Consider the following 13814-nt stretch of genomic DNA (forward strand, 5'->3'; position numbering starts at 1 on the left):
AGGCAGTCCCCTCCCATGGCCACCTCTGGTGGGCTCTTGAGCATCACCAGAGCAGACGGACAGGTGCAGAGGGAGGCAGGGACTTCACTTGTCAAAGGTCACTCCCAACACTTCTCTTTGGCAGAGCACCTGGGGGACCTTACTGTCACCAGCCATTACCTGTCGGAGGGGTTCGGGGAGCAAGCAGATTTACACTCAGAAACAAGCAGACTTTAAAGGGGATCAGCATACACACACGTTGGTAGAGGAATTTCCCAGTATATAAACAGAAGCTTGAGTCTGGATTAAGGGGGTAAAATGAATTCAATTTATAAAGCAAAAGGTGAGAAAATTCATTTTGGGGAAAAAAGCCAGTGGAGATAGACTTTCACATATTTTTCTTTACATGCAACATTACTTGAATTCTTTGTAATGATTGCTGTTGTTCAGTCCCTGTGTCGTGTCTGACTCTTTGTGACCCAATGGACTGCAGCACGCCAGGCTTCCGTGTCCTTCACTATCTCCCAGAAGTTGCTCAAACTCACGTCCATCGAGTCAGTGATGCCATCCGACCATCTCGTCCTCTGTCGCACCTTCTCCTCCTGCCTTCAATCTGTCCCAGCATCAGGATCTTTTCCAATGTGTCAGTTCTTCACATCAGGTGGCCAAAGTATTGACCCTTCAGCCTCAGTATCAGTCCTTCCAATGAATACTCAGGACTGATTTCCTTTAGGATTGATTGGTTTGATCTCCATGCAGTCCAGGGGACTCTCAAGAGTTTTCTCCAACACCTCAGTTCAAAAGCATTGATTCTTTGGTGCTCAGCCTTCTTTATGGTCCAACTCTCACATCCATACACGACTACTGGAAAAACCACAGCTTTAACTAGCCTTTGATGGCAAAGTAATGTCTCTGCTTTTTAATATGCTGTCTAGGTTGGTCATAGCTTTTCTTCCAATGATAATTCATATTCAGTTCAGTTCACTTGTTCAGTCGTGTCTGACTGTGTGACCCCATGGACTGCAGCATGCCAGGCTTCCCTGTCCATCACCAACTCCCAGAACTTGCTCAAACTCATGTCCATTGAGTTGGTGATGCTGTCCAACCATCTCATCCTCTGTCATCCACTCTCTTCCTGCCTTCAATCTTTCCCAGCATCAGGGTCTGTTCCAATATGAAAAGTCATATTAAAAAACTGGAAATAATTACCTCAAACAATTTTTAAATGTAATAACAAAGTTGGCAAGTCTGTGTTTTATAAAATGAACATCAACTTCAAGGTTTAAAAAGCTGTTTTAGGACCTACTGTATAAAAAAAAATGGAGAGAAGACAAAAGAATGATCTATTTGAGATTGGCTCTGTGTTAGAAATTGCTGAGACTAATTGACATGCCCATCTACTTTTGTGCATATTTGAAATTTTCCATTGCAATACATTTAAAAACAGTTTATTTTCTGTTAAAACAGAGTCTTCTGCAGCAACACAATTTGAAAGCATCAATTCTTCAGTTCTCAGCCTTCTTTACGGTCCAACTCTCACACCTATACGCGACTACTGGAAAAACCATAGCTTTGACTATATGGACCTTTGTCGGCAAAGTAATGTCTCTGCTTTTCAATATGCTGTCTATGTTTGTCACAGCTTTCCAAGAAGCAAGCATTTTTAAATTTCATGGCTGCAGTCACCATCTGCAGTGATTTTTGAGCCCAAGGGAACAAAACCTGTCACAGCTTCCACAATAAGGCATCGGCATTCAAATATTTTTAAAGCAAAACAAAAGTCGACTTTGAATTGGCTTAGTCATAAACAGCATCCCGATCTCAACAGCTTCTGAGCAGAAGTTCTGAAAGTAAGGAAATGCACCCCTGATCGGGAGACATTGAGCTCTCTGCCTAAGCGGGAGGGCACCTCACCGCAGGTCTCATGATGGGAGTCAGAACCACTGCCCCCTGGGACCCCACCTGTGAGGCTCTGCAGTCCAGGCCTAAGAACACAGGCATGGTGGGGACAGTACTGACACGTGAGGCTGGACCTGGGATCTCCACTCCATTTCCTGGATGGTCTGTATCGCTGTGTGGCCAATCCTTCTGGGAAACCTCTTTCAGGACTCGGTGATGCGAGCCTCCACGCATCACCCTTTCCTGATGCACCTTCTGTCGCAGCACAACTATGGTTCTCCTCCTGCCCAGGAGCAGCCATCCAACACACACACCGTGCTGGACCAGCAGTTTGGCATATGGGACTCCAGTGCCACGTCCAAGGCAAGCAGGCTCCACACCTGGGTGCCATGCCTTCAGTTTCATGGGCCCCGGGCTGGCTCCCTCAGGTTTGTTTGAGGGGCAGTCATGAGGTCCACCTGTATCCCAAGCAGCTCCCCAGACTGGCTGGTCAGAGCAACAAGCAGCTTCTTTGAACGTGGGGACGCCCTGGCCCTTGCCCACCGCCTATGGGTGACCACCTCTGGCCCTGCTCCCGAGGAGGTGGGTGCCTGGATCAGCAGATGAGGCCACACGTACACACACTTGGTGGCAGAGACGGGAGTGGTGGAGAAAGGCAGTGCTGGCCCCTGCCCAAGCCGTGTCTCCTGCCCAGACACTGCCTCCCTGTCAGCAAACGCACCCGCTGCAGCTCCTTGTTCTTCTCCTCCAGTTGGGCCTCCATCTGGCATAGCCTCTCCTCAATGCTGTTGTGTCTCTCTCCTGCCTGTTGGCAAAGAACAGCATCAGCTCCGCTCACAAGGACCCTGTCCTGACAGCACACGGGCTGTGACCACAGGGGTGGCAAGCGGGCCATGCTTTGTGCAGACCACGGGCCCTGGGTTTTCAGGGGGCACGCCCACATGCCTGCTCACGCAGCCTGCGTGGCTTCATATGTGACACGTGGGTCATGGTGGGTGCTGGTGACCGGCTTGTGAGAGGAGATGTGCTTGCCCCTGCCCTGGGCCCCACACCCGCGGTCAATGTGCCCCTCCTTGGACTGCCTGTGGCAAGTCAGCGTGGGCAGCAGGCAGCAGCAAGCACAGGACGTGCGAGGCACATATTCTACCTTCCTAAGCTGGGAGGTAAGTTCGAACCATTTAGCCTCCTTAGTGGCAGAACTTCCAGAAGACTAAAGGTCTGACTACAAGGCCGACTGGGGGCGGACAGAAGAGATGCTGGGGGAGAGAAGAAACCAAGCCTTGAGAGGAAGATCACAGGCAGAAGGGCGCCCCCTGGCTACCGGGGTCCAGGCCCGGATGGATCCAGGGATTCCCTCAGGAGGATGGCGTCTGTGACTGATAGAAATAGAGAAAGAGATAAGGAAAGAATTTTGCAGTTAAGAAAATAGAGGAGAGAAAAGAGGCTGATATTCCTTGGTTTATGCAGAAAGCCAATAAAGCCCCAGCACAGGACTTGCTCTGTTCACGTAGGCTGCAGGCACCCTCTTGAATAGTGGAAGGTGCCCCACCTTAGGCACCTTCTCTAGTGGGTCTTAGAAGCCCAGGCAGGAAAGTGAACGCAGAGGGCCCCTGCACTCCAGGGAATCAGCCTGAAAAGGAAAAGGAAAGAGAAAGAACGACACAGGGAGACCAAGCTTCGGTGAGCAAGGCCCACACTTTATTTTCCAAAGTAGTTTTTATACCTTAAGTTGTGCATAGAGGATAATGGGAAGGGGGTGGTAGAGTCATGCAAGGTCAGCAGTCCTTGACCTTTATTGAAGCCAGGCTTTCTTTTTGCAAACTTATCATATGCAAAAGCTTTAGGTGATTTACATCATCTTCTGGCCAGGAGGCCTGTTAACATTTTATGACCCTTTCTTCAGAAAACTTATTTTTCTCTAAAGGTGATTATTCTAAAGTCAGGCGCCACCCTCTGAAAGCATTAGATAAATGTGCATTCCTATAGGGCAAAAGTGTGGTGGGTTATAACAAGAAAAGAATTAACTCAAGGGTCCAAAGTTACAAACATTAAAGCTACTACTTACATTTCTATACACCAACTATATTAATCAATACACTCCCAGGGACACAGTAGGTAAGGGATATGGAAACTTGGCAGCAAGCATTAGCTCAACAAAAAAATCCTCTACTAGTTCTATTCTAACAATTTTAACTCTCTGAGAAGCTCTGCATTGTTAGAATATCTTAAGCTTCCCATGCCTCTCGTGGGTGGGAGGCTGTGAATCTGAACAAACCTGTCAGGCAAGCTAGAAAGTCATCAGAGGGGTTTGAATTGAAACACTCCTCTTATGCCTAGGAGAATTATTAACTAGAGCTCTAAATTGATTTTCTTACAGAGAAAAGTGATCGGGGATAGCCCCCCGTGAATGTCAGAGGAGTTGGTGAAAGTAAAACAGACAGATTCTGATTTTGGGGTAGACGCTCAGGCAGGTCCAGGGCGGGGCCCTCGAGCTTCGACTTGCCTTGCCCATCAGAGCTCTCCCACATGACCTTGTCATGGGTGGGGATTCCCGTGCTGGCTCCTGGAACCTGGTGGCTCTTAGTGACCCTGCTCTGGGAGGGTCTGTGAGCACCCGACACAGCCAACTGGATGGCCCCTCAGCTGCTCACTGAGCTCTGGGCAACGATCCTGACAGCCGCGCCAGCACAGGCCCGGCCCGACTCTCCATGCCCAGCCAGTGCCCATCGGCAGCGCGGGGCAACACCTTTCCCATGAGAAGGACGGGATGGCTTGCTGGCTGGCAGTGGGGATGATGCCCCCAGCAGCACCACATCCCCAGGATGCGTCCTCTCACCCATGGGCTCCCGGGGATGGCGAGCTGGGAGTGGGACCCTGGGTCTGCACGTGCCCTGCTGTGACTTCTTCAACAAGTGTATGGATAAAGACTTAAAACTGTGTTCATTACAGAGCTATTTTGGCCATCTCTTAAACAAGAATGGGAGTTTTCTAGGTCTCTATCCTGCTAGGCTTTGAGTTGCTGACTCAAATCTGAGCAGCAGTGACTTGGAGCTGAAGCGTACTGGGGACACACAGAACATAGGACAAAACTGGAGGGAAATTAAGGTAGGGATGACACAGAAGCGGGGGCTGCCTGACACTCAGGGAGCGCTCCCATCTCAGACGGGCAGCACAACCCCCGCATCTGCGCTCCTGTGCAGACTGAGCAGCACGGGCAGGGGCACGGTGGAACAGCACGGGAACAGGCCTTCCCCGCCCCCACCCCCCAGGGACCAGAGCAGCACCTTGGAGAGCGCGGCCACCCTCTGCGCCAGCTTGGCCTCCACCTCGGGCAGCGTCTCCACCCTCCACAGAGTCTGCTGCAGCTTCTCCACCAGCTCCAGGCACTCCTGCAACTGGAGGTTCTTATCCTCTGTCTACAAAGGGAGAGCAGAGAATCAAAACAGGCTGAGTGGTGTAGCCACTGTCACTTTAAGTAAGCTGAGACAAAACCTAAATGCACGTGTCTACTGGATTTGTTCTGTTTTGGAAGCTGTGTCAGGGTACATTTTCTCTCAGTGTTCCTGGGCTTGGTCTCAGTGAGCAGAACACCTCCTGCCACAGTATTTGCTTTTCCTAAACGTTCTCCAAATACGTCTTTAAAAAACAACAAAAAAGTTTTTATATATTACAGAAGATCAGTTTTCTATAGAATCTTATTCATTCTTATTGACAAGTTAAGGGAAGAAGGGTTCACTACAGACCCTTCTTAAAACATCACCAGAATCATCATTTGAAGGGAACCCTACCGATTGCAGATGGCCACGGGTGTGTAAGCCAAAATATGGCTTTCATCTTCTCTGAAATACAGACCTGATAAGAGCGTGCCTGGTGAAATGCCAGTCAACTAACATTTGTAAATGCACGATTATTCTTTTAACATATCTTCTTACTCTTAAAAACTTTCAATGTAGAACATTTAGACATATTCTTTTTTAAAAAAGAAAAAAATAATAAAGTATCTATAAGCTCAGGTTCCTAAGAGGTTAGCATTTGTTTCTAAGCAGCTTTCTTACTTTTTCTGTGTGCGTATTACTCTATGTGCATACACAAACAATATGATATGCTTTAAAACCCTCAGAAAACAATAACATATGGTATGTAGTATTTTCTGATCTGCCTTTTACAGCCATTATTTTGTATATCGTAATGCTCTTAATTAGCATTCCACATCACACATTTCAATGGCTTTCTAGTATTTTATTTTTGTGGTGGGGACAATGATACACTTTGGCACACGCCAGACTGACTCACTTTGTTTTGGAGAAGCCAGATTTGGTTTTCCTGGTTAAGTCCTGATTATCTGAGACCACATGGGAACAGGAGCGAGTAAGGCTCACCAAATCACTGGAAGTACAAACCCTAATCAGACCGGAGCTCTAACCCTGCCTTTTGTCACAGTGACCCCAGTTCCCAACAGGCAGCCAGCTGCCGTGAAGTTCCCTGCTGCTCTCTGCTCTTTCAGTAAAAAACACTAACAAGCCAACAGATTCACGTTCAAGTAAAACAAAAGAGTCAGGAATGGAATCCCACAAAATGGTTAAACCAAGTCCCAAATAATTTGAACCTGTAAGTTGCAGTCACCCTCAATTTTTTAAAAATGTATTTCCTTCCAGTACAGCTGATTTACCATGAGTACATCCACACTTTTGAACGCAATATTTTAGGGTCATAGGAACTTTACACTGGGATTTGATTTCCAACGTGGGGGTCACATGAAAAGGTCTTTACCTTCCTTCCTCAGTAATTCACTACTATAAAAGTCAGACACAGTTCAGTAAAGGCCATTGCCTGTAGATGCATAGAATCCTTATTTGCAATTTCATTTTCAAGTTTATCATTGATGTCGTCCTAAGTTTCAAATCAAACAAAGTTAATGTCCTCAAAATTAAAGTCCTAGACATGGCAGTTTTCTCAGATGTGAGCAAAAACGCGCCTACCTCAAAGGTCACATTTGCCACGATTGGCACCCATCTGTCTTAATGTTCTGTCCAGCCACTCGGTTTACCAAGCTTCTTTTCTACATAATAAACCCAAACAGCAAACAAAAAGTATACTAAACTACCCTGTTATTGCAAGAATTCCATGAGGAAAGGTATCTGGCATGAAGGCAGGACCTCTGTCTGCAACACCATACAGGCAGGCTTGACCCAGAACAGGGAGGGACCTTCAACAGATCCAATGGGGAACTCTGAGTCTCGTTTCCTCGGGTAAAAGTTGGAAAAATCTCATGCAATTTCCTCAGAATTAAACTAAGAATATTAACGAGTGGAAACAGAAGTCAAAGTCTAACACAACTGGGAGCAGCCTTCTCAAGCCTAGTTCTTAAAGCAGAGTTACACCACATGTATGAAACAATCAAACCAGGACCAGAACTTGCTGCTGGTGCAACTCCTGTCCGCCAGCTCAAAATCCATTTCAGGTCCCTCCCTGGTCACTAAGTAACCAATGTGGGCGAAGTCCTAACATTAAAAGTTGAAAGGTCTTAAAAACGCTTTTCCCAGAATTCTATATGTACTAAACTCTGCCACCTAATCTCCTGTTGCCAAAGAGTAGTGTGAACAGGTTATACAAACATTGCAAATATTTCTGTTTTGAGTTCTCACACAGAATCACTCACACCAAGCTACTAAACAAGTACACCTGCTGTATCACGTTCGAGGGCTTCTCTCTGAGACGGTCTCACGGGGGAGGGGGAGCAGGGTGGGTACTCTGTTTGCACACAGAGGAGAGGTGAGGCTCACAGGGGGAGGCCTGAGCCCCCAGCACTCTTCTGTTTTCATAGTGACCCCTAGGGAGTTTCTCATAAATCATGACACCCACAGACACGACCACAGGAAACATCATGATTCCACATGGGTCACAGAGCTTGGGCCTGAGGATCTGAGGGTGAGCAAGCGCCACTCGACTTGTCTGACCACCGGTATCACTGTCACACATCCCTTCAAGGAGCGGAACCTCAGAAAACTAGAGAAGATGGCCAGGCAAGCTGCCTCAGCAGAGCCCATGCAGCATGCTCCCATTTCTCTGAGAGAACAGGCTCCACAGACGTCACCAGACTCGCCTGAGTGAATCAGAAGGAAATTTCAGCATCATCAGGGACACATTTGACAGGCAGGTGGAGGGCGGGGATGAACCGGGAGACTGGGGTTGACACATATACAGTACTGATACTACACATAAAGTCAACAGTAAGGACTTAGTGTACAGCACAGGGAAGTTTACTCAGTGCTCTGTGGTGAAGTAAATGGGCAGGAAATCTAAAAGACAGGGAGATAGATAGATAGATAAATAGATAGATAGATAGATAGATAGATATGACTGATCCACTTTGCTGTACAGCAGAAATTGACACAGCAGTGTAAAGCAACTATATGCCAATAAATGAATGAATGGATGAATGAATTTTAAAGAAAGGAACATACTGGGCCCCCTAGAACTTGTAGAAATAAGAAGTCCACACCCAGGGTGCAGCACAGCACCAGGGCTGCCCTCATGTTTGTCCACTGCCAACGGACCGCCTGGACCAGGCCTCTTCTACCCCAGAGACCTCGATGCAGAGGCGGGGAGGCAGCCAGTCGCGGTCCTGCCAGTGCTCTGCTCTTATTCACACAGCCATCCCAAGGCTGAGATCACCGGGAGAACAAGGGACCCACATTCCACCTCAGGACAACAGACATGGCCACCGTCACTCACTTCGCAGACATCCCACTGCAGTTTTGTGTTCACTTCCTTGGACTTGAGGAGGTCCTTCCTGGCCGTGTCCAGGTCCTCCTCCAGCTCTGTCACATGGGCAGAGGGGGCTGCCAGGCGCTCCTTCATCTGGTTCTGCTCCTGAGACTGCTTGTCTATGACTTCCTGGAGCTCAATCACCTTAGCCAGGTCTTCCTCGTGGCTTACAGAGTCGTCGGAGGGTCTCTAAGGGAGAAACGATGCCTTAGATAGCCTAGTTTTGGGAGGGAGGGAATACAGCACTTCCAGGCAATCAGTGAGGTCAAACTGGGAGCTCACAGGACCCTCATGGCCACTCAGACCTACATGGTGCATTGGTGAGAGGTCCCAACAGCCTCACACAGACTGGATGGTAAGACGAGAACTAGACAGAGAGAGAGACCAAGGACTTGCCTTTCCACTGGAGCTTGGCATGTTTTCTTGCTCGTGATTTACATCAAGCACCCCGTCCGTTAGTATCTTTTCCTGGTTATTCTCCTCTTTAAGAATCATCTGCTAAAACCAAAAAATCGAATCAGAGTAAAGAAATAACTAAAGACAGCAAAACTCCACCTGGAAAAACTCAACTCAAAACTGAAAACACAACATAAAAAGAAAATACATGGTGATGCTATCCATCCCGAATACAACCAGGTGATTAGAGTCAGAATTTGTCTTCTACTGGACAAAGGGGTACTTAAGAGATCCTGCAGCTCTGAGCCACAAGTCTAGTTTACTAGTCATTAAAATAACCCAGGTGGGCGGGGCCTCAATCAGAAAGATAAATAACATCTGATGCCCACCACTACAGTCTTCATTCTTTTTTTAAATGAAAGGATTCAAATGACAAACCCTTAACTGAAATTACACGATGACTGATCAAACTTACCTCTTTATGTGTGGCACCTAATTCTTCTTCTAACAAACTACACCTTTCAAGTGCTACTCATAATCACGCTCTCAACTCAAATAAAAGGGGCCGAGTCACTGTGTGTTGATGTGTGTATATACGTTAGTACACTTCTTAGTGTATACTCACCCTAATACATGGATACTGTAACAGAATACCTTTAATGTCTCTCATTGATCTTAACGTCAAGAAAATCTGCTTGTTAACAGCTTTAAATTCTAAGTTTGAGAGAACAAAGTGTTATCCTAAATTAATTCTATTACCCAGTTTTTAACTGCAAATTGATATACAGAATATAATAAATCTTGAGACATTTATGCCAACTAATACTTTTTAACTGGGGGCCTCCCAGGTGGTTCAGTGGTAAAGAATCCGCTTGCCAATGCAAGAGGGCAGGTTCGACCCCTGGGTTGGGAAGATCCCCTGGAGTAGAAGATGGCCACTCACTCCAGTATTCTTGCCTGGGAAGACCCATGAAGAGAGGAGCATGGTGGGCTACAGTCCACAGGGTCGCAAAGATTTGGACATGACTGAGCATGTACACAGGCACTGATTTTTAACCATATAAAACTCTGACTTCTTACAGAAAAAATGTATATACAAGAATTCAAGAAGCTCAAAATCAACTAGTTACATAAATACATGCATTATCCACCTAACAAGACAGCAAGTGTACAAATCCAGGACGGCCGGGTGGCTGGTATCTTCTCGTTCAGGGCCTTGTGGCGCTCAAACAGCAATTTCAGCACCCTGAGCACCTCCATCTCGCTGGTCATGCCAGCTGTGGACTGAGCCTGCTGCTTGCCCGCCGTCATCTGGAGGGATGGCATGTACTGGGAAACCAGACACTCCAGGTGCTCCAGCAGCAGCTGCAGGGCAGGGCCAAAGGAGCACCTTCAACCTCATGCTCGAATTCAGGGCCAATAACTCCTCTCAGCCTCACGGTATAGCTGGAAACATGCTAAGGCACATCGGAATCCCACAAGTTTAGTCTAAAGTTAGAGTGGACTTCCCCAGTGGCCCAGTAGTTAAGACTCCGCACTTCTGCAGGGGTCATGGGTTTTAATCCCTGATTGGGGAACTAAGATCCCACACAAAGTGTAGCATGGACAAAAATGTAAGTTAAGAGAACTCCCGCCTCAAATGTACTAAAATTACATTAGCTCTCATCATACATTTGAAGCGAGTTATGAGGACTTTCCTGGTGGCTCACAGGATAAAGTGTCTGCCTGCAATGCAGGAGACTCAGGTTCGATCCCTGGGTTGGGAAGATCCCCTGGAGAAGGAAATGGCAACCCACTCCAGTATTCTTGCCTGGAGAATCCCATGGACAGAGGAGCCTAGCGGGTTACAGTCCACGGGGGCGCAAAGAGGTGGACACGACTGAGCGACTTCACACTCATGAGAACCCTGAGCTGATCCACCCTGGTTTGCTCAGTGGGAAGATATGAAAAATGACTTGAAAACAAATCAGTTCTAATGAGGTGGATGAAACTGGAGCCTATTATACAGAGTGAAGTAAGCCAGAAAGAAAAACACCAATACAGTATACTAACGCATATATATGGAATCTAGAAAGATGGTAACAATAACCCTGTGTACGAGACAGCAAAACAGACACTGATGTATATAACAGTCTTATGGACTCTGTGGGAGAGGGAGAGGGTGGGAAGATTTGGGAGAATGGCATTGAAACATGTAAAATATCATGTATGAAATGAGTTGCCAGTCTAGGTTCGATGCACGATACTGGATGCTTGGGGCTGGTGCACTGGGATGACCCAGAGGGATGGAATGGGGAGGGAGGAGGGAGGAGGGTTCAGGATGGGGAACACATGTATACCTGTGGTGGATTCATTTTGATATTTGGAAAAACTAATACAGTTATGAAAAGTTTAAAAATAAAATAAAATTTAAAAAAATAAAATTAATTGAAAAAAAAAAAAAAAAGAAAATCAGATGGAATTTAAAGACAGCAACACGGAGACCAGTGGTGACCCCCGTGGGGCAAATGTCAACACATGAGAATCCCCTTACTGACCCTGGTGTTGCTTCTTTCTGCTTTCAGCTCAGCAATTTCTTCTAAGAAGCTGCTCCCTGCATATTTTTAGTTCTTCAGTAGGAGTTAGAAACTCCTAGAAAACAGTTAAATGAGAAACTAAATGCAAACATAAATTAAAAAGAGAGCGAGACTGTGAAGACTGACCCTGTCAAGTCTCTCCAGGCTCTACACAAAGTATCTCCTTGCCCCTCCAGAGAAGAGGGGGTCCACTGACCCCAAGACCACACAGACCACCACAACTCAGACCAGTCTTCAGCCTCCACCTCGACCGGGCAGGCATGCGGCAGGGGAGAACCTGGAATCCAAGCCTGCCTTCTCAAGACCCAGGGACATCTGAGAAACTTTCCAAAACATAAACCTAACGACAAAGTGGATAAAGAGATTCTTAAACGACACACAGACAAGTGACCTAGAACCACTGGGGAGAGTCAAAAAAAAAAAAAAAAAAAGGGAAGGTCTACAAGGCCACTAGGCTTTGGAGTGTTCCTCTGGGAAAAAGGCGGATGACACCTCAAGGCCATCTGTTAGCCTGACTCCACTGAAGTCACCCAGTCATTCAATCAACTGGTTAAAATGTTAAATTTATGTTATATGTATTTTACCACAATTTGTGTGCACACAGGGCCATCCACATGGTGAACTTGCTCAAACCGAACCACACAGAGTCTTTCATTCTTCTATTTTTCTTTGCAGAAATAAAAAGATCCTGGGCTATATATTCCCTACTACATACTGAGTGTTCAGCCCCCAAAACAGTGCCCAGCACTTGTAAGAGGCATGTGGTGGACATGTAAAGCTATGAGGGTGTATGTGATACACGTAAGCACTAGGTACCTGTCATTAAAATACTGGACACACTGGTCTGTGCTTTGTAAGATAGGAGACATTAATGGGCTTAGGCTTTCTACTTCAAGGACTGACTCTCTAGCTCAATCCTCATGCCCCAGAGATTCCTCCAGCCAGTATATCCTTTCTTTGGAAGAAGGGAGACATTAAGGGGCTTAGCCTTTCTGCTTCAAGGACTGACTCTATAGCTGTCCATGTGCCCCAGTGACTCCTCCAGCCAGTGTTTCCCTTCTTGTGGGGCCCCTGCCCATCCTCCACACAGCACCTGCACAACCTCTCACAAGGTAAACCTGCTGGGGTCGATCCTGCCCACTAAGGCCAAAACACCCTGGCCGGTAGGGCCCACAACCATGCTAACAAAATGAAACACAACCTCAACGCTTTGCCAGGTGAGGGCCAATCCGACGGGCCCAGCCCCCCGGCTGCTCTCACCTCAGGCCACTCTGCTTCCAGGACTTGAGCCGAGGCCACGTTCTACCTCATCTCCACTCGGGGGCAACCGTTGTTTCATGGCAGGATACCTTGGCTCCCGAGCTATTACCACCAATCTCACACTACGACCACCACTCTCACACCTACCGCTCTCAGACACCACTCTCACACTGTGACCACTGCTCTCACACTATGACCACCAGCACAGCTGTCTCAAGGAGAAATGGCACAAAGGCTCTGCCTCCAGCACATCTCCCAGGAGCCCGGAACCAGAACCCACTCAGTCACAAGGGGCTCCGTGGTAACAGGGGACCTGGCTCAGGCCCACCGTTAAGGGTGCAGAGAGGGGGAAGGGGCTGCCAAAAAGACGACAGGTGAGTGTGGGGTGTGGGAGGAAGGCCGTGCCCACAGCTCAGGCCCCCTGTCAAACATGACCCTGTAAGGTACTGGGTCACAGTCGAACCAACCAGTATAAACTGCTTCAGAAACCACCACCCCGGGAATGAGCACATCTTCTAAGTGGGCTTCTGCACCCTCTACCCCGAAACAAGCCTCCAGTGAGGCTACTGAAAGGGCACCCCTGAACTCAAGTGCATCCCCAGAACCCACCCAGCTGAGTGCCCCAGAACCCACTCACCACGCTAGCTGCCCCTCACTCTCACCCTGAGCACAGTCCTTCCTGACTGACTCCCTTACTCATGCTCAGCAAGGGCTTGACCAACCTCGCTCCAGGCACTTAAAATGAACCCACAGTGGGTACAGGGGTTCATTCAACCTCCTGCGAACTTGCCCTCTTAACTTCGACCCTGGGCTGCCAGACTACTCTGCCCTGTGGGGGATGCACGGTGGAGGCTCAGGGTGTCGCTGACACTGGTAAGCTCCTCCCTGGGGTCGGGGAGGGGGAGGTGGGTGAAGGCTGCTAAGACTGAGCTTACA

At 47.8% G+C, this 13814-nt stretch overlaps 1 pseudogene; it reads right to left on the minus strand.

The window, feature by feature from the left end:
• Positions 1-12798, minus strand: part of LOC129653410 (liprin-alpha-1-like) — a 32435-nt pseudogene extending 19637 nt beyond the window's left edge.
• Between the last annotated feature and the right edge of the window lie 1016 nt (positions 12799-13814).

Source organism: Bubalus kerabau, chromosome 1 (assembly GCF_029407905.1).
Source record: "Bubalus kerabau isolate K-KA32 ecotype Philippines breed swamp buffalo chromosome 1, PCC_UOA_SB_1v2, whole genome shotgun sequence".
In the NCBI taxonomy this organism is placed as follows: domain Eukaryota; kingdom Metazoa; phylum Chordata; class Mammalia; order Artiodactyla; family Bovidae; genus Bubalus; species Bubalus kerabau.